The sequence below is a fragment of the Chiroxiphia lanceolata genome, chromosome 24, assembly GCF_009829145.1.
Source record: "Chiroxiphia lanceolata isolate bChiLan1 chromosome 24, bChiLan1.pri, whole genome shotgun sequence".
In the NCBI taxonomy this organism is placed as follows: Eukaryota; Metazoa; Chordata; class Aves; order Passeriformes; family Pipridae; genus Chiroxiphia; species Chiroxiphia lanceolata.
In genome coordinates, this window is record NC_045660.1 from 4191463 (window position 1) to 4213349 (window position 21887).

Genomic DNA, 21887 nt, shown 5'->3' on the forward strand with positions numbered 1-21887 from the left:
CCGTGCTCAGTCACTTCTGCACTTCTGCACTTCTGCACAGCCCTGCTGCTCCTTCCCGCTGGTTCCTCTGCAGCAGTTCCACCTTTCCCAAGGGGATCCCACCTTCCCCACTCGAATTCCATCACCACCAGCTAAATATATCACACCATTCTCAGTGACCTCTGCACTCGCACAGCCCTGCTGCTCCATTCCACTGGTTCCTCCACAGCAGCTCCACCTTTCCCACTCAAATTCAGGGCAGGAAACCCCCACGACCCAAACTGTCTCAGTTCAGCACACTCGGTTTGCTCCCCTCCCCACACCAAAAAAAAAAAAAAGTTATGTTTGCCCCATGAGGTGTTTGATTGTCCCCGTCCCAGGATGAGGAAATGCGATAGGATATTTTAATATCCTGTTTGATAAAGTCTGGCCTGGCCCCTCCATGTCACCACGGCCACAAACGTGCTCTTAACTCAGGCTGAGCATAATTGAATGGAAGATTAAGGCCTTCACAGGCTTTCCGAAATTAAAGGGATAATAATGAGGAGGTTAAACCCCACATTTAGGATTTGTAGAATAATGCCTCACAAAGCCTATTATTCACAGAAACATTTGTGTAATTGAAAAATCCCTTTTTAGTTCAATTTTAACCTTCCCCTCTCACATTTGTAGCCGGGAGCCAAGGCACAGGAGTCACACCAGGTTGCTCTCCGTGGGACACAAGAGGGTGCTGGAAAGGGTTGAGCTGAATTTCTCACCCAAAAATCCCAGTCTAAAGCAGGATGGAGCCAGTGGCACATCCCCACTTAGTGCCTGGTTTGAATCTGAGCACGTGGGGGTGAGCTGGGGATGGTGACCAAAACTTGAGAGGAGAAACTTCCCCCCAGGGCTGACCACGTCAGAGGCTCTCTGAGGGCAGCAGCACACAAACACCAAAAATCTGAAAAAATCGCTGTGTTAGGAGCAAATTGAAGCACAGACACAGATCCAGCTCTGTGCAGCAACTCACTGTAAATATCTGTGCTTACTGGAAGCACATACACAGATCCAGAAGGGTTTTAAGCCAAGCTGTAGTGTTTCCCTAAATCATGGATGAGCTCTGCTCCCATCCAGCAGCCCGCATTGCACTGGAGGGCTTCCTGCTTCCCAATACCTGGTAAGTTAAGGCAGACACCTTTGCCATTAATTATTGATAAATCAGCCCGAGGAAGCCACCAGCAGGTATGGGACACAGCTGGGATTCACATCCCTATTTCTGTATTTTGCATCATCACCAGCTAAACATAATCACACCGTGCTCAGTCACTTCTGCACTTGCCCAGCTCTGCTGCTCCTTCCCACTGGTTCCTCTGCAGCAATTCCACAGGGCACTCACTGGCCACGATCCCCATGGGGATGGATCCCCAGCATTCCTGCTGCCACATCCTCCCCTGCCACAGCTGCTCCTCTCAGGGCTCACGGGGTGTCCCCTGATCCCTCTGGCTGTTACTGCAAGGGGTGTCAGACCCAGGGCAGTGCTGCCTTACCCAGCTGAGCTTTCCCACTGAATCCCAGCACTGATGTGGATGTTTGCCCCTTCCCTGGCTGCCTGCACTGCCCCAGGTGGGTGTTACCTCGGGAGAACAGCAGAATGTGTTTCTTCAAGGGTCACCACTCAAGTTTGGAGAGTGAAGGGCCGGGACAGCAGCCTGGGAGAGAGGAGTCATCAATTCAAGGTCTCCATCGTGGCTGTACCATCCAAGCCAGCCTCCCTGAAAGTCATCATTTGAGTTTAAAATATCCTTGTCTTGGTAAAGAACTACAAGTGTCACCTCCCTCAGGAAGGCAGAGCTCAAAATCTCCTCTCCACACCCACCTCCCTGGGTGGGATACCAGGCTCTCCTCCTGCAGGAGAAGCCCAGGGGCAGGTGGGTCCTGGAGGCCAGACAAGCAGAGTGAAACTTATTTATTAATTTCCGAGTGCTGAGCGTGGCAGAGCAGCGACTTTTTTAGGAAATCTCCTTGTTTTCTCTCTCTCGTGGTGAGCAGCACAAGCCTGACCTCCCCACCCCTCCCTGCCCGGCCCATCACCACCCATCCATCTCCCGGTAATTGTCCTCCCTCCTCCCGAGCCGCCGGCTCCGCACGGGCTCCTCTCTCAAGGTTATTTTCGGCTCTGCAGCGTCACCGGAACACACACGAGTTTGCAGCTCCAGTTTTGCAGCAGGGGGGCTGCACCTCTCCTCTGCTCCCCACATCCAGCATCGTCTCCTTAATCCGGGAAACGCGAACAAATCCTTGCCACTCTTCCTCACTCTTCCTCCCAGATCACAACTAAATAAATGCAGCTTTTCAGGGAAACTTGTGAGGGTTTTTTGTAATGCTGATGTGTTTTCCCAGATGACAGGGTTTGTTTTTTTTTTTGGAGCAATCTTTACCATGAACATGCAGCCCTGGAGGTAAGTCCAGTGACAAGCTTTGCTGTGAGGGGGGGGTGCTCGTTTGCTCCCCGCTTTAATTATTGAAGTCAGCAAAGTTGTGCCGTCCCCCAGCCACGGACACCCACGTTCCCGAGGCTTTACTCGTTCACTGTCTCTTCATGTTTACAGCAAAGTGCGTTTATAGCAAATTAACATCTCTGGGGGTGGTTAAAAGGTGATCACTAATGGAAATCTGAGCTCCTTCCACCCTGTCAAACCCGGCCGCGTTTGCCTCCTAATAAATTGGCATCTCTGCTGAGAAGGCCCGTGTCTAACTGCCTGTGTGATAAAAAGACCAATTGCTGACATTTTCCGCTGTTTTCCCTTCCTTTGACATTTCATTAAGGAGAAAATAATACCAGCAACTACAAATGTGCTCTCATTGACATTTGTTGGCCGAAACGTGGCGAGTTGCCCTGATTAAGTGAGCAGTTGAGGAGCGGGACATTCCCTGTCTCCAGGATCACAGAGTCCTCCCATGGCCCTGCAGAGTTTCAGGAAATCCTGAGCTGCTCCCCCCATCAACTCCCCAGCTCAGGAATCACCTCAGCTCACCCCACTGCCACGAGGCTGAGCTGTAACCAACCCAGACCTCAGCCCCTGTCAGTAAATCTAATTTATAGGCGTGCTTAGGACTTCAATTACCACAGTCGTTAACAATTTGTTAATGAGTCAATTAACATGCTTTGGGATCTATGGAGAAAGGGCATTATAAATATGATAACGTCAAATATTGCAGAAATAAGTATCTGACTGTACCAGGACTGGGCCAGGAGCTGCTGTTGCTTGCAGGGTGTGTGTTCCCTGCTCGGTCACACTGGTTGTGGTGTCACCTGTGCAAGGGGCTCTCTGGAGATGGGACCAGCTCCAGCATCACCCTGATGCCAGGATGCCCAGGTGGGAAACCAAGTTTGGCACGAAACACTCATTTTACCAGCAGCCAAGTGGGTGCTGTGAACCCCAGTGTGGGGCTGTGCTTCTGTCCTCGAGTTTTTCCCACATAATAGGAAGGGGTTTGAGCACCCTTAATAAGGCTGGAGCTGTATCCAGGCCTGAACCAGGAGTGTCCTCTCTCAGATATTCAGTCACTCTCTCCCAGATCCCCATTCTGCAGATCTGGATCCTCACCCTGCTCCATACAAACCCCAGGAGCAAAGCCCCAGCTGCTCCCCCCTGTACAGCTCCCCACACACAGAGGGGCAGCAGTGATGCCAAATGATCACACTGATTACCATCCCTGGTGCTGAAACGATCCTCCCCTGCTCCCCCAAAACACCACGGCCTGAATTTTCTATTTTTTGTGACCTCTCTCGTACCACACCCGTGTTTCTCTCCCACCCTACAGCCCAGCTGCTTTCGCCTGGATCAGGGACACAGCCTGGCTGTGCAGGCTGAGCTGATGGAAAACAGGCCCAGGGCAACGAGCAGGAGCAACTTAATTACAATCAAAGCCTGTCAGCCTGGTCAGTGTGTCCCATCAGCTGCAGGGACAGGGCAGGACTGAGCTGAACGAGCAGCAGGGAAACTGGAGCTGGGGTGGCCAGCACAGCACCATCCTGCTCCCAGGGATGCTCAGTGCCAGACACTAGAGGGGATGGGGCAGATCATCTCCTAATCCTTAGCAATTAAAGCCTGGCTTAAACTTGAAAGCATAAGATTTAATGTCTCTTAAAATTTCTTATATTAATTAGCCCGGATCTGCAAACTCTTGGGTACCAAGAAGTAAATCTCACTCTTTTTTTTTTTTGGAGATTTACACACTTTTTGGTCTGAACAATGTCCTGCAGAGGAAATCCCACAGCACAGCTGCTCTCTATGGCCAGCACCAGCCTTCAAAAATCTGATGCCAGAGGAGCTCTCGTGTTTTGCCCTGGCAGCAAATTGTAAACGAGGCAGGAGCTCATGAGGAAAACAACCTCCCTCCCTGCTCTGCTGCTGGTGGAGGCAGGAGGTGCCTTGTACACCCTGTCACTGAGCCACAGCCCCTTCCTCGGAGGGAAGAAAGGCTCTTGTGACCAGAGGAAACCGAGCTGAGGAGCTGAGTGTGACGGGAGGGACGAGGGATGGAAAATCCACATCAGCACTGCTGCCGTCCAGGGAAATTAGAAGCTGTGCTTGTTCCCAGTGTGTGTTTGTGGTTTGTTTCCCTGCAGACTCGCTTTCCCTCCCTCTGCAAACACACGTCTGCACACCCAGCACGCTGTTCCCTGCTCCCTGGGCTGAGCCTTGGGATGCTGGGAAGCAATCCTGACCCAGCAGGCAGCAGCTGGGGGAGCAGATATCCTGGGAATCCCTTCCAGCTCCACCTCACCTGTGGCTGGGAGCAGTCTCAGGAGAGGCTGGAGCAGTCCCTTCCCATCCTCCCTTTTAGGAGGCTAAACCACAGGGTACAAACTCTCCTGGCATACACAAAGGATGAAGCTGAGAGTGAAAGTTACCTTGTCTTGATTGGAATTAATTTTCCAATTAATTGGAAAACCGAAGGGTACTCTTTGAGGAGTTTAGTCATTTATTTGGGTTAATTCTGCTTTTTATCACAAGGAATTCAACCCTCCTCTAAGGCTTGTGTTAAACTGGATTAGCTTTACTGACGGTGCTGGAGCTTCCAGATTGACACCAGCATAACTTGTTATATAATGCAGCCAAGATAAAAATACAGCAGGTTAAAATATCAACTGTTAGAGGAAATAACTGGAGCACCCACACATTTAACGCATTCTGAAGAAGTGGGGAGAGAAATCACGGTACTGTAACACACAGTGCTCTGGGCATCTTTTATCAGAGGGTATCAAGGCACGTCACAAATCACTCCTTATTTAAGCCCTGTCACATGCTGGTCACAGAGAGAACAATCCTGGAGCAGGGCACGAACCCAGGAAGCATCAGCAGAGACGAGGAAATACTTGAACCAAAGAGGTTTCCAATGGGAAATGCAGTTTCAGCGTGAGGGAAACTTTTTGCTGGAGCACAAGCAAAAGTTTTCGGCAGAACAATTTCAAAGCAGTTCAGCATCAAAATGGGACCTTGTGGGAGAGGGGCTGGGGGGTTTATTTCAGTGCAAGTTTTACTGTGTCACGTGTACGCCCCTTGTAAATAGTTGTGGCTGACCTTTGCTGAATGTTTCTTCTCAGTCTGGTGTTTCTGAGCCCGGTCCAAGTATTTAATTCCATAAACTGCGGGAAGTTGCTGTGAGCTTTCAACTTGATCTGGGAAAATAAACATCCTTTGCAGTATCAGGCTGCCCCTTGCAGCTTCAATAAATGCTCCTTCCTAAACCTTCCTCGGCTTCTGTGTCACTCACAGCACCTCTCTGTGCCCTGAGCAGGAAAGGTCACTTGCTTCCACGGAGACTCTGGAATTCAATTCAGTTAAATCTGACATCCTGTTCCCAGGATCTTGCATCCATGTGCTGACAACCTGATCCCTAAGACTGCTGTTCTCAAGGCCCTGATCCAACACCCCGACCTCTTCACAGACAGGTGGGTCAGGGTCTGCAGAGGAAGAGGGAAGAAGGGGCAGTGCATGAGACACATTCCTGGAGAACAGATTCATCAGTTTGTGCCCACGATCAAATCCAAACCACGCTGCCTTCTCCCCCCAGGAGGGTGTTTCCTTCTCATTCCCTGATGGACCCATGGCTTCTGTGTGCTGGGATTCCAGTTTAACTCTGTGTATTCCTCTGCCAGAGGAAAAGCCCAGCACTCCCAGCACTCCTGCCTGCACTGGGAAGAGCATCCCAGGGTGGTCACCCAGCACCAGGTGCTTGTTTCTTCAGCCCACCAGAGTTTTGAGAGGTTCAAGGCTGCCCAGCATGACTTGGGTTCTCACCAGCACGTGGTGACAGGTTAAAATCGGGCACCTGGAGCTGCCAGGGCACCCAAACGTGCCCCTGTGCCAGCACTGCCACTCACCAAACCCACCACAGCCCCTTGTGCTGCAGCTCCTGAGCTGCTGCTGCTGCCACGTCCCTGCCTCGGGGTGTCACATCCATCAGCAGGACAGGGACACCCGACGGGCTGATTTTAATCCACCAGCACGTGTCTACCAGGGGCCTCTGCATGGCCAACATAAATCAGCAGAGTTCTGGGGAAGGGAGAGTGGTGTTGTGCTGATTTACAGCTGCTGAAAGCATCTCCTGGTCCTGGGAGCTGGTGACATCTCCCTGCAATCAGCAGCGAGGCTGATTCTGGCCTTGCCACGGAGACAACCTTTGTGATGATGTGATTAAAGAGGGAAAGGGCTCAGCAGAGAGACAGGACAGAAGACAGGGATATATTTCCATCTCTGCCCCTTACCTGCAAGGTGATCTTGCTCTTGTCACTTGAACTGCTCATTTTGCTTCCACCTGTCAAGCCTGTGGTCATGACACACCAGGAGCAGGTTTCCAGGCCAGACTGAGCCAAAGCATCAGACCCATTTCCTGATGCACTTGAGGTTCACTCAGGTTTTCAGTGACTTCTGGGAGAGAGAAAAAGACAACAGTCATTTCAGAACAGTCTTTTCTTAGGGCTGTTTCAGCTTTTTAAACCTTTTAAATTATTCACCAGGAGCAAAACAAAACAAAACGTTCTGTTTCGAGACAACTCTTTTGAAATGTTCTGCTTGGGGAAAAAAAAAAAAAAAAAAAAAAAGAAGAAGCATCCAAAAACCTCATCACTGCACTGAGAGTCCCCCCTCCTTTCCAGCTGAAATTTCTCCCCCTGTTCAACCCAAAGGGTGGAGGACATTTGCAGGGACTTCCTGGACTGCTGGGATTTGGGGCTGCTCATGCTCTAATCCCCCAAAGTGTCAATGTGTTTTGAAAGGGTTGGATATTGTGAGATGAAAAACAGTGAATTTGTGTCGCAGGAGTGGTTTAGACATGTAACCCCCCCTGCTCATACACCCCCCATCCAAACAACCCCCTGAGACTGCACTGAGCCCAGCATCCTTCCCTTTCAGAGGCAATTTTTCCCCTTAAAAACAGTCCCACTGCTGAGGTGAGAAGTTTTGGGGTTTTTTTGGAAAGAGCCTGCAAAATCCATCTCTTGATTTTCATGTATTTCCTTTGAAAAAGGTTTCATCCTCTTCCCATCCCCTAAAGGAAGCTCCTGGCAGATTCTGCATCCCTCTCCTCTCACATTCTTGGCTGCTGTGGCAGCCCTGAGCAACATTTCCCTGTCAGAAGAGAGCAGATGTGGATGAGGGAATTTACAACACAGATGCCAAGGGAGTTAATTCGACCTGTGTGAAAAGCCACGACCTCCCTGTGTAATATCACCACTCAGCTCAATCTAATGTGTTCTTAATTCTAACCAGTTTTCAGTTTTTTCCTTGAGAAAACTCTCTCTGGGTTGCCTGTTGTCCCTGCCCCGCAGTGCTGTCCCCTCTCTCCTGTTACATTACTGCATTTGTGATGCTGTTTCTCTCTTTGCAAGCTTTGCTTTGTTTGTTTCTTTTGCAGGGCACTTCTTCCCCAGCTGTTTCCACCCAGGCAGCTCCAAACCCTCTGGCACTGCATCACCAGGGTCAGATTTTGCTGTGGCTGGTGTTGCTTTACATTCAGGTTGTAACAGAATATCGAATTTAAGGTGCAGACAGGAACAAAACCATCGGGGCCGTGCAGACGTAAAACAACAGATGGGCAGTGCCCTGCTGTTCTGGTTGGGCAGATTTTGAAGCTAATAATAATTGTAAACATCTCTCTCCATCGTGTTTAATCCTTATAATCTCCTTACCCTCCAGTCCAGATTGTTGTTTCCTTTGTGTGCTGAGATGGTGCCTTGTAGCTGGGGCATCTCTGCCACGCTGGGGAGGTTCAACCAACCATCCAGGCAAAGAACTTCCTTGGGGATTTCTTTCCCAACACAGCATCCTTCCCCTGAAGAAGAGGCAGGCAGGGCTGTGGCAAGTGAAGGATGCCAGCGAGCTAAAATAGGAAGTAAACATTTCATGCTGAGCACATCCAGAGAACAGGGGTCACATTTTATTCCTGGTTTTGCTCTGGATGTGCTTTAAGCTGTTGGAATGGCCTGTTCATGCAAGCCCTGTAGTTTTTACACACAGTCCCTGGGGTTATGTTATCAGATTACAAGTCTCCCTTTCCATTAAAACATGAGGTTTCTGGATTTTTGTGGTTGAAAATATGAAGAGCAGAAGTTCAAAAACCCAGACAGCAAGCAGAGAAATTTAACTTTTTTTTTTTTTTTTTTTTTAATCTTTAGACTCGGGGGAGGAGCTGACTCTGGGGTTTTGAGCTTTTAATAGTAATCCTGGAATCTGCTCACGTGGCTCAGGAGCCCTCCCAGGGCTGAGTGCTCAGGTCTCAGCTGACCACAGAGGGCAGGGCAGGCACTGACCACTCTAAAAATTACTCACTGAATCCTTTTCTGGAAGTCTTGGCCTTTGGTGGCTTCTCCTTTTTTTTTTTTTTTTCCTCCCACTACTGCAAAGCAAAATAATTTTCTCGTTTTCAAGCAGTTTGAGGTGGCTGTGTGAGGGTGCAGCACTCAGGGGTGATAACGAGCCTCATCCTCTTTTCTCTCACCCTCGAGCAGAGCCAGTGATGGGAGGCAGCTCCATGGACTTCCCCAACAACAAATCCACCCACTCCATACCCAAAGCACAGGTCACAGGAGCAGCAGCTTGACCAAAAGAGGCTCTGCAACCTGAGAGACAAAGATCACATCCAGTTCCTCAAAGATGAAGCTGGATAAATTCACCTCAGAACAGACTGAGGTTTTCAGGCATGAGGGTAATTGGCCATTGAAGCAATTTATCAAGAACTAGGTTGGATCTCCCAGCAGTGAAAATATTTAAGCTGAGCCTGGATGTCTTGCTGAAAGGGAGAATTAAGTCCTGTGGCTTCTGCTGTTCAGGAATTCAGAGTGGCAATCCCAGTCTCCTCCCCTGACCTTTTATTCACCCAGTGGCTGCACACTGGGTTTCAGGTTGTTCCAGGTGTGTCAGATAATCAGTTTGTCCCAAATCCATCCTCCTTTTCCTGCAGCTGCTGGTCTCCTGACTGTGTGTCAGAGCTACACACCCACCCATGCCCCTGAACTGCTCCTCCAAGTGCTGCTGGTACCCCCATCATCCTTGTATCTGTGCCTCAGATAGTGCTGATTCATCCTCTGCCTCAGTCCTGGACATCAATCTGCTCCTGTTTGTACTGAATCCTTTGGAAATCCATGTGCTGCGAGCCCTGCTAGGAGCTAACAACAAACCAGATTATGGGCATTGATAATTCCATGTTAATAACTTAAAAGGAGGAAGAGAACTGTCCTTGAGCAAAGAGATATGTTACAATAACCCTCTCCCCAGGGCAGGGATTGAGTTTCTCATGAGCATCTTTGGCACAGGGAGAGGTCCCTGCTCTGCCTTCACTATGATCCAGCTGGATACTCCAGGCCTTTTCCTCCAGCACTGGGATCAACAGGAGCTTTATTAACCCCAAAGAAAGCCAGACTGGTTCCCTCTGCTGCTTTCAGCTCTGCCACCACACTAAGGCAGCAGCCACCCTGTGTGAGTCCCATCCCAGGGCTGAGCCTGGTCCCTGCAGCCCTGGGGGATTTGCCACCCTGGGACAGGTCCTGGAGACCCCAGGCCCAGTTATCCAGGGATTGCCTCTCCGTGGGATGTCCCTTCCCATGGGGAAGGGAGGATCTCCCAGGTGGGGAGCAGTTTGGGGCAGTGGCTGCCTGTGCTAAGCCCTGCTGCTATTTCTGGTGCTGTTTCCAGGACAGACAACAATAATCTCACACGACAAGTGCGTGACCACCCCAACAACAGAGCTGGGGGCTGAGCTGGGACTGGCTCGTGCCCAATGCTGGCTCAGGCTGCCTGACTGGGATGTTCAGGGATGCAGCAGAGCACGAGAGAACAGGGATGGACTGATGTGCACCCTCTGGCTCTGTCCCCCCCCCCCCAAAAAAACCCCCAGTTCCCTTCTGCTGCCTCTCTTCTGGGAAGCCCCTCGGCCCAATTGCGTGTTCCTGATCCACCAAAAGCAGATTATTTCTGCTGTACCATATGCAAAAGCTGCCTGAGTGTTTACAAAAGTCCATTATTTCCTCTTGCAAGCTCCAGCTCCCCCTTCCCACCCTCCTCCCCAGTTCCAGCATGAAAATAAAAGAACAAGGAGTAGGTACCTGGAAAACAAACAAACAAAAGGTGAGAGCCAAGGGAGAGGGAAGAAGATGTCAGTCCCATGGCAACAAGAGGTTTGGATTACTCACGTGGCAATTGGGATGTGGTGGGATGTGCAGGGAATGCACTTGGGAGGGTGCTGGTGGCAGGTCCTCAGCTGTGTGTGCAGCCAAGAGGCTCCAGCTGGAGAGGAGAGAACTGGTGTGGAGCTGTGCCCTGGCTCTGCCCTCTCTCTCTCTCTCTGGCCACCAGCTCTGGGTTGCAGGTGGTCACTTCAGCCACCCTTCAGCCCCAAAATATTTGACTTCCTGAGGTGCTGCTGGGAACCAGTCCCTCGGCTGGAGCGGGACAGGAGCGTTCACCCCACAGCTACAGTGGCCAAGGTGCTGAGCACAAGTCACACCCTGGTGCCCCCAGACAGTGGAGAAACCCCCAAAGTCATGCAGCCACACTGGGAGATCTCCATTTCCCTGCTGACCCTGGGGATGGGGGTCTGGGTGGGTTTTCCATCCAGGAGGAGGGAGCTCCTTTTGCTGGTGCTGCAGGGAAATCAAAGCAAGTCCTGCTGTCCCAGAGGAGAACATCTTCACTCTTCAAGCAGCGTTCTGGAGGAAGCCTGAGCTGCTCAGCAGGTGACAGGAGTGCTTGACTCCCTTTTGCCAACATCCCACAGCGTTTGGTTGTTTCCAGAGGTGGCATTTCCCCTTTGCCAGGGGCTGCAGGTCAGGCAGTGCATCTCCCTCCAGGCTGTAACTGCTCCCCTCCCTGGCCTGCCTGGGAAGGGATCATCAAATATTGATTATTCTCAGCACTCTCTTGCCCTCCAGACATTTAGCAGCTCACTCTTCCTGCCATCAAGCTCCTGAGCAAATCCTTGCTGGGTGAATGGCAGTGCAGGGACAGGTGACTCGGTGAATCCAAGAACAGGAAGGTCTGGGTGGTTTAATTTTAATGAGGAAAGAAATCCAGCAGCTGAAAGGGTTGTAGGGGCTTGGACAGCTCAGTGTGGGTGGGTGGTGCAGGATCCACAGACCAGCAAATTACCTCTTGTGCTTGAAAGTGGGACCAGATGAAGAGCTGCCTCACATATTCTTTACTATGAGGGTGGGGAGGCCCTGGCACAGGTTTGCCCAGGGAAGCTGTGGCTGCTCCATCCCTGGAAGTGTTCCAGGCCAGGCTGGGATGTGGCTTGGAAGGTGGAAGGTGTCCCTGCCCATGGCAGGGGATGGAACAGGATGGGATTTAAGGTCCCTCCCAACCCAACCCATTCCATGGTTCTGTGATTCACAGGGGTGAATCTTCAGCTGCAAGAGGAACTTCAGGTTCTCAGCAATCAGGGAAGGAGCTGTGCAGACCTCCCTGTATGACAGCCCTGGGGTCACTGCTGAGAGCCAGCCCACAAGCAGTCTCTTGGAGCTCTGCTTCTCCAGCCTCTCCTCCCACTTTGGGAGTGACTGTATCCCCTTCCTCACAGCTTCCCTGGGGCACTGAGCAGCTGCCTGTGTAGACAGGAGCACTGAAGGGACTTGTCCTGGCCTGCCAGCCACCAGCACAGACCTCCTGGATCACATCCCTTGCTCTTGCCCTGGGGCGTTTCTGCCTTCCCGGCTGCTTTCCACAGACCCGCCCTCAGTCAGCGGGTAAATCCTCTAGGAAGTCAGACTAATCCCTTCAGGAGAGCCCAGCTTTGGTGGAAAACTTTCCTGAGGTGCAAAGCAGCCGTCCCTGAGCCATCTTTGCAGCTGAGTGCCCGAATCTCTCCAGCTTGTGGGTCCTGATGCAGCTTCTTCTCCTCCCCACCCTGCAGTCCTGCTGCTGAACGGCAGCACTGTCTCCCTGGGGAGTTTTGGAGAATCCCAGAGTGGAGATGAAGGGAGAGGAGAATGGAAGTACTGCTGCAAAACAGTCTCAGGAAAAAGAGGTCAAAACACCTGCAAAGGAGACAACAAGTGGCTTTGCTTCCTCTCTCAGCCCTGAAAACTGCTGTGTAAGAACTGCCTTTATTTGGGAATGCAATTGTGTGATGGGTCCCCGTGGGGCTTTGAAAGCTCGTGGCTTGGCTACGAGCAGGAGCATCAACAGAGGCTGCTGGGGTTCCCAGCTGGATGGAAAACCATGTTTATTCCTGCCAAGGCGTTTTCTTCCTGCTCTCTGCACTAATCTTGTGGGAGGTGACAGCAGGACCAGGGGAGTTCAGTGGCAGATCCACGGCTGGGGGTTTCTTCCCACCCCAGCCCCACTCCTGGGCCGTGCAGTTTTTCATCTGCAAATCCTCTGATGCTGCTGCCAAAGGGAAACCCAAAATTCACAGCTATGAGGGAGCTGCAATGGCAGAGAAGTTGTTCTGTGTTTGACTGTGGCAGAGAAGTTGTTCTGTGTGTGACTGCAGCGAGGGGCTCTGAGCTCTCCCCCTGCTCCATCAGCAGCTCGGAAGCACTTCTGTGCTGCCTGGAGGAGCCAAGAGTTCTCCTGGCAGGGGTGTAGAGGTGTTCACCACCCATTCCTCCCCTGAGGGGCAGAGCTGAAAGCAGGACCAGGACAAGCAGCACAGCCCAGGGTGAGCAGGACTGGGCACAGCACGGGGACAGCTCCCAGGAGAGGCACCAGCAGGGAGCAAGTGCTCGTTCAAGCCCTTTTTAGCAGCACTTCAGGTGCTTCCCAGCACTTCCCAGCTGTGTTTGTAGCAGCTGGTTCTACCTGGCTGGGCAGGACAAACCCCTGCCCATCTGCTGCCACTTGATGCTCCTCTGGAAACATCCCCCTCAGTCACTTTGGGAATTGAACACAATAAAATTGAAGGAAGAGGGAGGCTGCAGGGGATGGGGAAGGGACCAGGCAACAGCCCTGGATTGGGTTTGTAGCTGCCTGCAGTGCTGCAGGTGTGCTGCAGGAGGCACAGAGCCTGCCCCAAAACACTCCCATCTAATCCTTACATGTGATCATGACTAATAAATGATGAAGTGATGAAGAAAAGACATTAAAAAGATGAGGAAAGACCAAAGGAGGCAGCAATAACCCCGACAACGCGCTCAGCTCTGATCCAAGCTCCTTTTGACAATTCAATTATAACACGATACTAATTACTGAGTTGATGGCATTGAGTGCCAAGGCAGAAGGGCACTGCAAGAAAGGGATATTGACAGGGGAAGGTGGCAGCAGCAGCACTTCTCACCCAGAGAGATGCCAAACCGCATCAAGGGAGCCCTGAAAAGGAGCCAGGATCTGGGGTGGAGCGTGGCAGGGAGCTGTGAGGCTGGATGACAGCTCGGAGCTGGAACGGTAACGAATGTGATGGTTGTCTCAAACAGAGGCTGATGGTGCACAGGCAGAAGGCAATTAACCAGGAGAGCTTTGGGATCCAGGCTGACGTGGATGTTTCTCTGCTGTCAGCCCTTTTAAACCTGCATTTGCGCTTCGCCTTTCCAGTCTGGTGCTCCCGACTGAGCACAGTCACCACACTGGGGTCAGGGACCAAACCCAGACCTCTGGCGGGATGGAAAAGAGCTGAGGAGCTTGTCCTTAATCTGAGAAAAACCACTGAAGGGTTAAAGTCTCTCCACTGTGCCTCAAGTCCCGTTGCTCACTGCAACATGCATAACAGTGCCTTCCCTGGAAACAGGGTCACCAACACGCTCCCTTTCACTAATTCCATGTTTAAAACACGGCTTCTCAATCAGAGAGATGCTATTACCCACAAAGCAGCTTAAATTGCCCCTTAGATTTAAATACAGCCTGTTGCATAAAACATCTTTTTTATCAAATTCACTTAGGGCTGACAAGTGCTCCCCCCCCCCCATATCCTTTAATAACATCCTGAGCTTCCCAGAGCCCTTAAGTGCATTCCTTTGGGAAACAAATACCCTTAAGGGCATCTTTTTATCATTGTTCCTTTTCTCCAGTTGCTGAAGAGGGATTGTGGTGAGAAACCTGAGCTGCTATTGCATCATGTCCTAGCTCTCCCGTGCAACTTCCACGTGGGCAGAGCCTGCCAGGCTTGGAGAAACATCCTCAGCTGCTGTGGGGAGCATGAGAAGGGATATTGGGATTCTCCTCCAGCCCAGCATCATCCCACTGACAAACCCATGCTCTGGCTGTGTCTGGTATGAGCAAGGAGGCATTTGGAGCATTGTCATGGCCAGGACAGACCTTCTCCCTCAAGGATGCTCTCGCCACCAGCACAAACCATGACAGCCCCAGTTGCCCATCCCATTCCTGGCACAGGAGCATCCAACCCAACCACTGTGGCTCTGCTTGTGCTGTGCTACTCATTTACCCCAGGTGTTGTGCTCTTTCACAGAGCAAGAGGCACAAAGCTTTGAGGTGGGTTGGGAAATCATTTGGGAATCAGCTGAGTGTAGCACTCCACCATTCAAGAAGAATCAAAGGGAGAAATAAGGCTAATTTTATAAAATTTTAAAGGGAGAACGAGATGGAGGCAGTGTTACCTTGTGGTTAGTGCACTGGCCTGGCATTTGGGGGAAATTTGGTTTATTTTGGCTTGTGCAGATGGGCTCCATGGATGAGAAATGATGGTCCTCTGAGTTTTACCTTCTCCATCTGCCAAACGAAGAGAACAAGACAAATGAGCTGATGAAGAGCACTGTGTAAGAGAGACCTTATGTGGTTAATTAAGGGTGGCAAGAGTTCAAGCTACAGACTTCCATGACATTTTCTCTCAGGCCTCAGCATGTTGGAGGGCTGGGTCAGTCAGCAGCTCAGGGCTGGAGCTGCTTCCCATGTGGATCATCCAGCCCTGCACCCAGCCCAGCCTGGCTCTGTGAACAGGCTTGATTACAGCACCACGGGCACTGCCAGCACCAGAGGACCAGACAGAAAAAGCATTGACTACCCAGGCTGTTAAAAACTGCTCACTGCTGGCACAGCAAACTTGAACAGCATCCGGACATGGAGCTGGACTTCTCGGCAGCTGCTGCGCAGGAAGGTTGGAGATGGAAGGGGTAGGGCACACAAAAACAGTTTTTAAATGCAAATGAAAGGAGGCTTTTTTTAAAAAAAGACAAAAAAACCGCCCCGAACCGAACCAAACAAACACAAACCTCAACTCATTATTTTTAAAAAATTCCATCAGAAGCCGTAGTGGAAAAATCTGTTTTGTCTGCTCTGTGGTTAAACAGCTCCCAGCTTGTCATTAGCTGCTGGAACTTGGTTTATCAGAAGAACTGTGCATCTGTAGGACAATTGTTTTCAGATTAACATACACAGGCTCACTGCCAGGCAGTTGTGCTCTCCATCAGTTTTTGACCATCTGTGTGCCCTTTGGGGTTTTTCCCCTCCCTTTCCTGACATTTGCTCTCTAGGATTAGGAGGTTGCCACCTTCATCACTGTGGAAGAGAGGTTTTCACCCCAGAGCCTCCAAGCCCAGCTGCCAAAGCAGTAAAATTGCTTGTGAAGGGATGGTGGGAGCTTTTAAATCTCCCTGCAGCTGAGGGGGTGTGAGGATGAACCTCTGCAGGATGTGACCACGTGAAACCATCACCCCCTGCCTTGCACTAAACTTGGGATTGGATTTGGGAATGAAGCAGAAAGGGAGTGTGAACAGACCCTAGAGAGGGAAGCTGAGCGCTGGGGAGGGGAAGATCTGGGGTCTGAGAGGAGGAGGATGATCTGATGGTCTGTGGAGCTGGAGCCAAGCAGGTTTCAGGTGATTTCTCCAGAGCCCCACGGCTGTTTCAGGTATCAGACTTCTGGTCATCACCTCTTGAAGAGGATTCATGTGGGCAGAGTTCCAGCAATATTCCCTCACTCCTGCGTGGTCCTGCTGCCTCATGGCAGTGCATTCTGTGATTCTACTTGCCAGGCAGAGACCAGGCAACCTAGAACACTGTGAGACTCAGCTGTGAACCCTCTTACCACCTAGTCCAGCCCTTTCCAGAGGGAAAACCAGTGTCCTCAACTGCAAGGCTTTGATCAATACTGCAAAGACAAAAGCTTTTTGTGGTCATGGTGAGAAAACCCAGCAAATTCCCGTCTTATTGCACTTGGGAGGAATTCCTGCCATTATTTTAACCTTGCTGTGTTTTAACTTAAAATATTGCTGTGGTGGTCGGACTCGATGATCTTGGAGATCTTTTCCAGCCTTAGTGATTCTGTGATTCTGACTGTCCTTTGTGTTGGTATCATATGTTAACCAGAGGTTGCTGATGAGGCTGAGCTGTGACAAATTCCTCTCTTTGGGATGTGAGTCCCAGTTTTTTGGGCCTGTAGCTCAGGATTGCAGCTGCAACCACGTGAACCAGCGGCTTCGCTGCAAACTGCTCATTTCTTGAAATGAATAGTGGGCCTTGTGTTGCTTGGGATAAAAAAAAAAATAGTCAAAAAATCTCTCTCTCCTCCAAATATTCATCATCTCAGCAGTGCCAGGGACTCCTTGAAACCATCTCACCAACAGCCCAGACGCTGATGCAAACAAAGCCTGTTCACAGCGAGCAGTGTCACAGCTCTCTTTTGGATGGAGGCTCAGGCTTGGCAGGGCCAAACTTTTGAGAAATCAATTTTATATTTTATTTCTTTTTCCCTTTACAAAGAGAATTTCAAAGTCTCTGTGTGCCTTCCTCTGGTTTCTGGCATGTCCAGTAACTCTATTTAAGTGCATATTTTTCAAACACAGGGTGGGTTCAAGTATTCTTTGTTAGTCCAAGAGAGATTTTAAGGCCAGTCATGGGTGTTGGAGTAGCCCCTCTCCAGGTTTGGGTGAAAACCACAGGGACACAATCCCCTTTGTGCCTGTAGCCTGCAGATGGGATATCTGAGGGCAAACAAGTCAATATGTGGCTACAGCTGATTATTCCTTTAGATTTACTGGCTACATGCTCTAAAACTACAAGTTTTGCAAGTCAGGCAACAAAAGGTTCATTAAAATGAAGTGGGTTAGAAGGTCACCTTTTGCTTTCCATAGATGATTGAAAGGGGCAGGCAGAACTCAGCTTCCAGGCGTTTATTATTGTCGTTTTTCTCTGCTCTCCAACAATTTAAATTTTTGCATTCATTAAATCAGCATTACCAATTCTCAACATTACTGCTTGCCCATTTCCTCTCTCACGTAAGAGCTCGATTTATTCCAGTCAAATCCTCAGAGACAGCTTCCTGTGTCCCCTCTTTGGTGCTTAACTCTTCTCCTGGTACACCCCAAACCTCCCAAGGACCAGGGGTCACCAGACTCGCTGCCCTGTGGATCCCCAGCCTTTCCACTTCTGGATGGGGAAGGAACAGCCTATTCCCTGATCTCCAGCCTGTGCTTTCCTTTGCCTCCTGGATTAGCTTCTCCACCTGCAGCCCCCTGTGCCCTTTCTCCATGGCTCAGGCATGAAGTTGGGCTCTCAGCTGTAATAAAGGGGCATCAAGTTCAGCACAGCCCATAAACACGGCCCCATCTCCCCTCCACTGGGATATTTTCTCACTGTCTGTTTTGAAAAAGAAGGGAAATTGTGTTTGGAACATTGAAAGCATCTTAAAAATGAGGTGACATTGTCGCTGCTGGTGCTTCCATGGCAACCTGCATTTGTTTCTCAGAGCTGTTTCATAATAATTAATACAGCCCTTCCATTCACGTGGCCCCTGCTCAGGGTACATGGACCAGCCCCCACTGCTGCTTTCCTGGGTCACATGAAATATTTATACCAAAGAACCAGTAGAAAGAACTTTTCTGGCATGTTCTGGTCACTGGGACAAAGCAGTGACACGCAGACATCTGACCAGCCCTCTGCAGGAAGGGATTTGCTGACAGCAGCTGGGCAGAGCCTGCCAGGACATCCCTCCCACACGATTCCAGGGCAGGACACCCCTCCCACGCGACTCCAGGGCAGCCAGAGAGCCCCATCCTGCTGATCACACCAGGCTGGAACAAGGCAGGGCTTGTTACACGCTGGCAGGAGTGAATCCAGGACTCTTCTTCGTGCCCTTGGCAAACACGAGCTTCCCAACCTTGCCACGCTGTGCTGACACGCCTGGAAGAGGCCAAAAGAGTGGGGATTTGGGGAACTGCACCAGCAAAATCCTCAGGCATGGAGTAACTTGCATATCTCTCATTCCCTCCTCGCTGCAGGCTCCGGGGGTGTTCAGCTGCACGTGGGAGGGCACAGGGAAACGTGGATCAGAAATGTGGTCACCCACCACAGCAGCTAAAGAGACAGAGCTGAGCAGAGCCTGCGCAGCCTCAGGGCTGTGATCCTGCCAGATTCCACGTGGGAAGAAGCAGGGTCTCAGCTGGCAGCACCTGGATGGGGATTTAAATGACCCCAGTGAGAGGTCTCTCCCTTTCACCACCCTAATTTACGCCTGCTGTCGATCACTTAATGTTCCCCATTTCCAGAGGAAATTCAGGTGCACAAGCTGTGGCTTGGAAATCCAGAGGTGCTATTACACGGGAGCCAAGGGGGTTTGCTGCTCCAGCAACTCCAGCCTTTCAGGGGATCCATAAAACCCAGTGGTTGGACCCAATATAGCTATCAAATATCCAGTGGCACTTCCACAGGAATGGGAGGAGGGTTGAGCCCCAGGGTCCTGGCTGAACTCCAGTTTGGATAATTATGTTCTGCCAACCTCCAATTCTTTCTGCAGCTTCAATTGGATATGGGAGTTGGAGGCTTTTCTCTGCCGAGATGTGTTTCTGGCTCTTTTTCCTGCTGACTAGGCTCTTAAAATAAATAAAAAAACCCCAAACTAAACACAACCAAACCCCCAAATCCCCCCACCTCCCTGTGAAGCCTGTCCTGCAGCCCACCAGCATCAGTCTGGGAAGAAACCAGACATCATCCATCTGAAAGGCAGTCACAGGTGAGGTCTGTGCCACTCTCTGTCTCTTGGTGGCCACATCCTCCCATAAATAAGAGGCTCTGCCCACAGGCACATGACAAACACTGACCCACTCCACAGCTGAAGTGCTGACACTCTTCTCCAGGCACTGTGAAGATCCACAAGTGTCAGACACTTCCCGAAGAGCCTGGCACAGCAGATGTGCAAGCCAAGAACTCTGCTCCTCCTCGTTGACCTCCCTTCTGCCGAGCAAAACGCTGGAATGGGGAATATTAAGTGATCAACAGCAAGCATAAATTAGGGTAGTGAAAGGGAGAGACCTCTTGCTGGAGCTGTGCCCTGGTGTCATTTAAACAGGCTTGAGAGAGGCTTAATTGCAGGCTCTGGCAGAGTGCACAGGCTGCTTCACCCCCTGCTCGTGTAGCCACAGCTACGAGCAGGAACTGCCCCAGCTCCTGGACCCACACTGACATTCTCTGCCCAGCACTGCTGGTGCAGCTGAAACATTCCCATGTCCCTGGGAATTACAGTGAAAAGAGGGCTGATAAGTCTCAACTGGCTGAACACACAAGCCCCTCAAGTCCCAGACAGTGCACGTTTGTTCTCTCGCTGCCGTGGCTCCTGTCGTCGGGACCTGTCCGGAGGTTTCCCGCTGTCCTTCCCTGCCACGGGAGCACGTGCAGCTTGGATCGGGCTCAATCCCCCTTTCATGGGCTGGTTTGAGGCTGCAAAGCCAGGGGCCAAAATCCCAGGAGACAGAACTGCTCCTCTGAGCCTGCCTGTGAACGTCTGAGGGGGTGATGAAGAGCCCCCCGAGCTGCCACAATCGCGTGGACAGTCCGTGAAGGGCAAGGGCCTCACGACATGAAAAGGTCGGAATTATTTCAATTCCCTCCCACCTGATGATTTGCCACGATCCTGACAGGGCTTCTCCCAGTGCCTCGTGTCACAGGAGACATCTCATCCTTTTCCTCCCGGGAAACAATGCTCCTCAGATCAGGCACCTCCAAAGCCTTTGTCAGTTCTGAAAGATAAAGCAGCAGCTTTTATTTCTTCGTGTCATCAACAACCCTTTCCGGCTGTTTTTACACAATGCCTGCCGTGTTTACTGTAAAGAACATTCTTGTGTTGTGTCCCTTGTTTCACTCGAGGTGCAGCTGCACCAAAGAGCAGTTTGGCTGCTCCCCTCCTTTTTGTTTCTGAATCTTCACCTCTGCCAGAGGCTCACCTCTTGATATTCCACTCTCTCCAGGCTTCCCTTTGCAAAACACACAAGCCTCATCCCTCTGATGAAGCAACGGAGCGTCTACAGGGACTTGCAACATTATTAATGCCTAAAACCCAGCAGCTACATGCAAGGCTTTTCCTCAAAGAGGGGTTTTGTTTTAATTTGTGAAGTTAAACATCCGTTCCTCCAACAACCACAGGACTCGGCAAAGCTGTGACGACGCCCTTCCTACGAGGCTCTCGAGGGTTTTATGTTATCATCTTTAAATGGGGGGGAAAAAAAAAAAGTTCAAAGCAAAGACAGGTTAAATGCTTTGCCTGAAATCACGAGGAGAGTGAGTGGCAGGGCTGGGAGAAGCTGAGGTGTCTCCCCACCCTCAGTATTACAAAACGTCATTTCAGGAAAATCACAGTGTTAACCCAGATTCTTGCTGCCCTTTCCAGTTAACTTTTAGTAGAGGAAACCAGTGAAAATGCGGGATTCAGCATGGAACCCCCCCCACGGGCTCTGGCAGCCTGCAGTTTGCTTGTCCCCACGAGGCTGGACCAGAAAGGCTCAGCCTTGGACCTGGGACTGGGAGAAAAGCTCCTTTTCCAGCTGGAGCACTGGGGTGCCCATCTCTGGTGGGGAAGGTGCCACTCAGCCCAGTTACACCCCAATATTGCACACAGGCAGAGGCTTGGGGATGACACCCCCCCACCCCAGCCCCACTGCAGGGTGAGTTTTGGCAGCCCAGACAAAAGTTAAGACATTTCTGCCTCATTTCAGCACAGATTAGGGGCATAAACCCAGCATCTGCCCCTTTTCCTTTGCTCCTCTGCCACGTGATAACCGAGCTCTCAGGAAGCTGTGCAGGGCAGTAAAAACCCCCCCCAAAACCACGCCGAGCTGAAGGCTCAGCTTCAGGCAGGGTTGCAGGATGAGGTGCCCATTGCCTCGTCCCGGGAAGCACAGAAACAGATGTAATTTCTCCCACTCAATTAAAAACTGTGACCTTTGGGGTTGCCACTGTCCTGTGGCAGAGCAGCTCCTCCTCCAAGCTCGTTGTTTGGGCTGATCAGGTGGAGAGCAGTGGAGAGCACCAGTGCATATCATGAAGGGAAGGTAATTGTGCTTTCACCTGCTATTACAGAGACAGGTTTTCTACTCAGGCTTGCAGATGACCTTCTCCAATCAAATATTAACTTTGCAGCAAACAATCATTAGGGAGCATTTGCTGGCTTTAATAATTAACGCTTTTATTAATCCACTGACTCCACTTCAAGCAACAGGTCTCTCCAGAATTAATTCTGTTGTCATTTAGGGGAGAAAGAAATGAGTA

General features: G+C 50.8%; 1 long non-coding RNA gene across 1 annotated transcript; it reads right to left on the reverse strand.

Annotated features, from left to right (window-relative positions):
* Window positions 1-4994: 4994 nt before the first annotated feature.
* Window positions 4995-21664, reverse strand: LOC116798113. Its single transcript, XR_004360821.1, has 5 exons — window positions 21561-21664; window positions 15011-15122; window positions 8156-8346; window positions 6734-6896; window positions 4995-5929 (listed from the first exon to the last, which is right to left on the reverse strand). It is a non-coding gene; the product is annotated as an uncharacterized LOC116798113 (long non-coding RNA).
* Window positions 21665-21887: the final 223 nt, after the last annotated feature.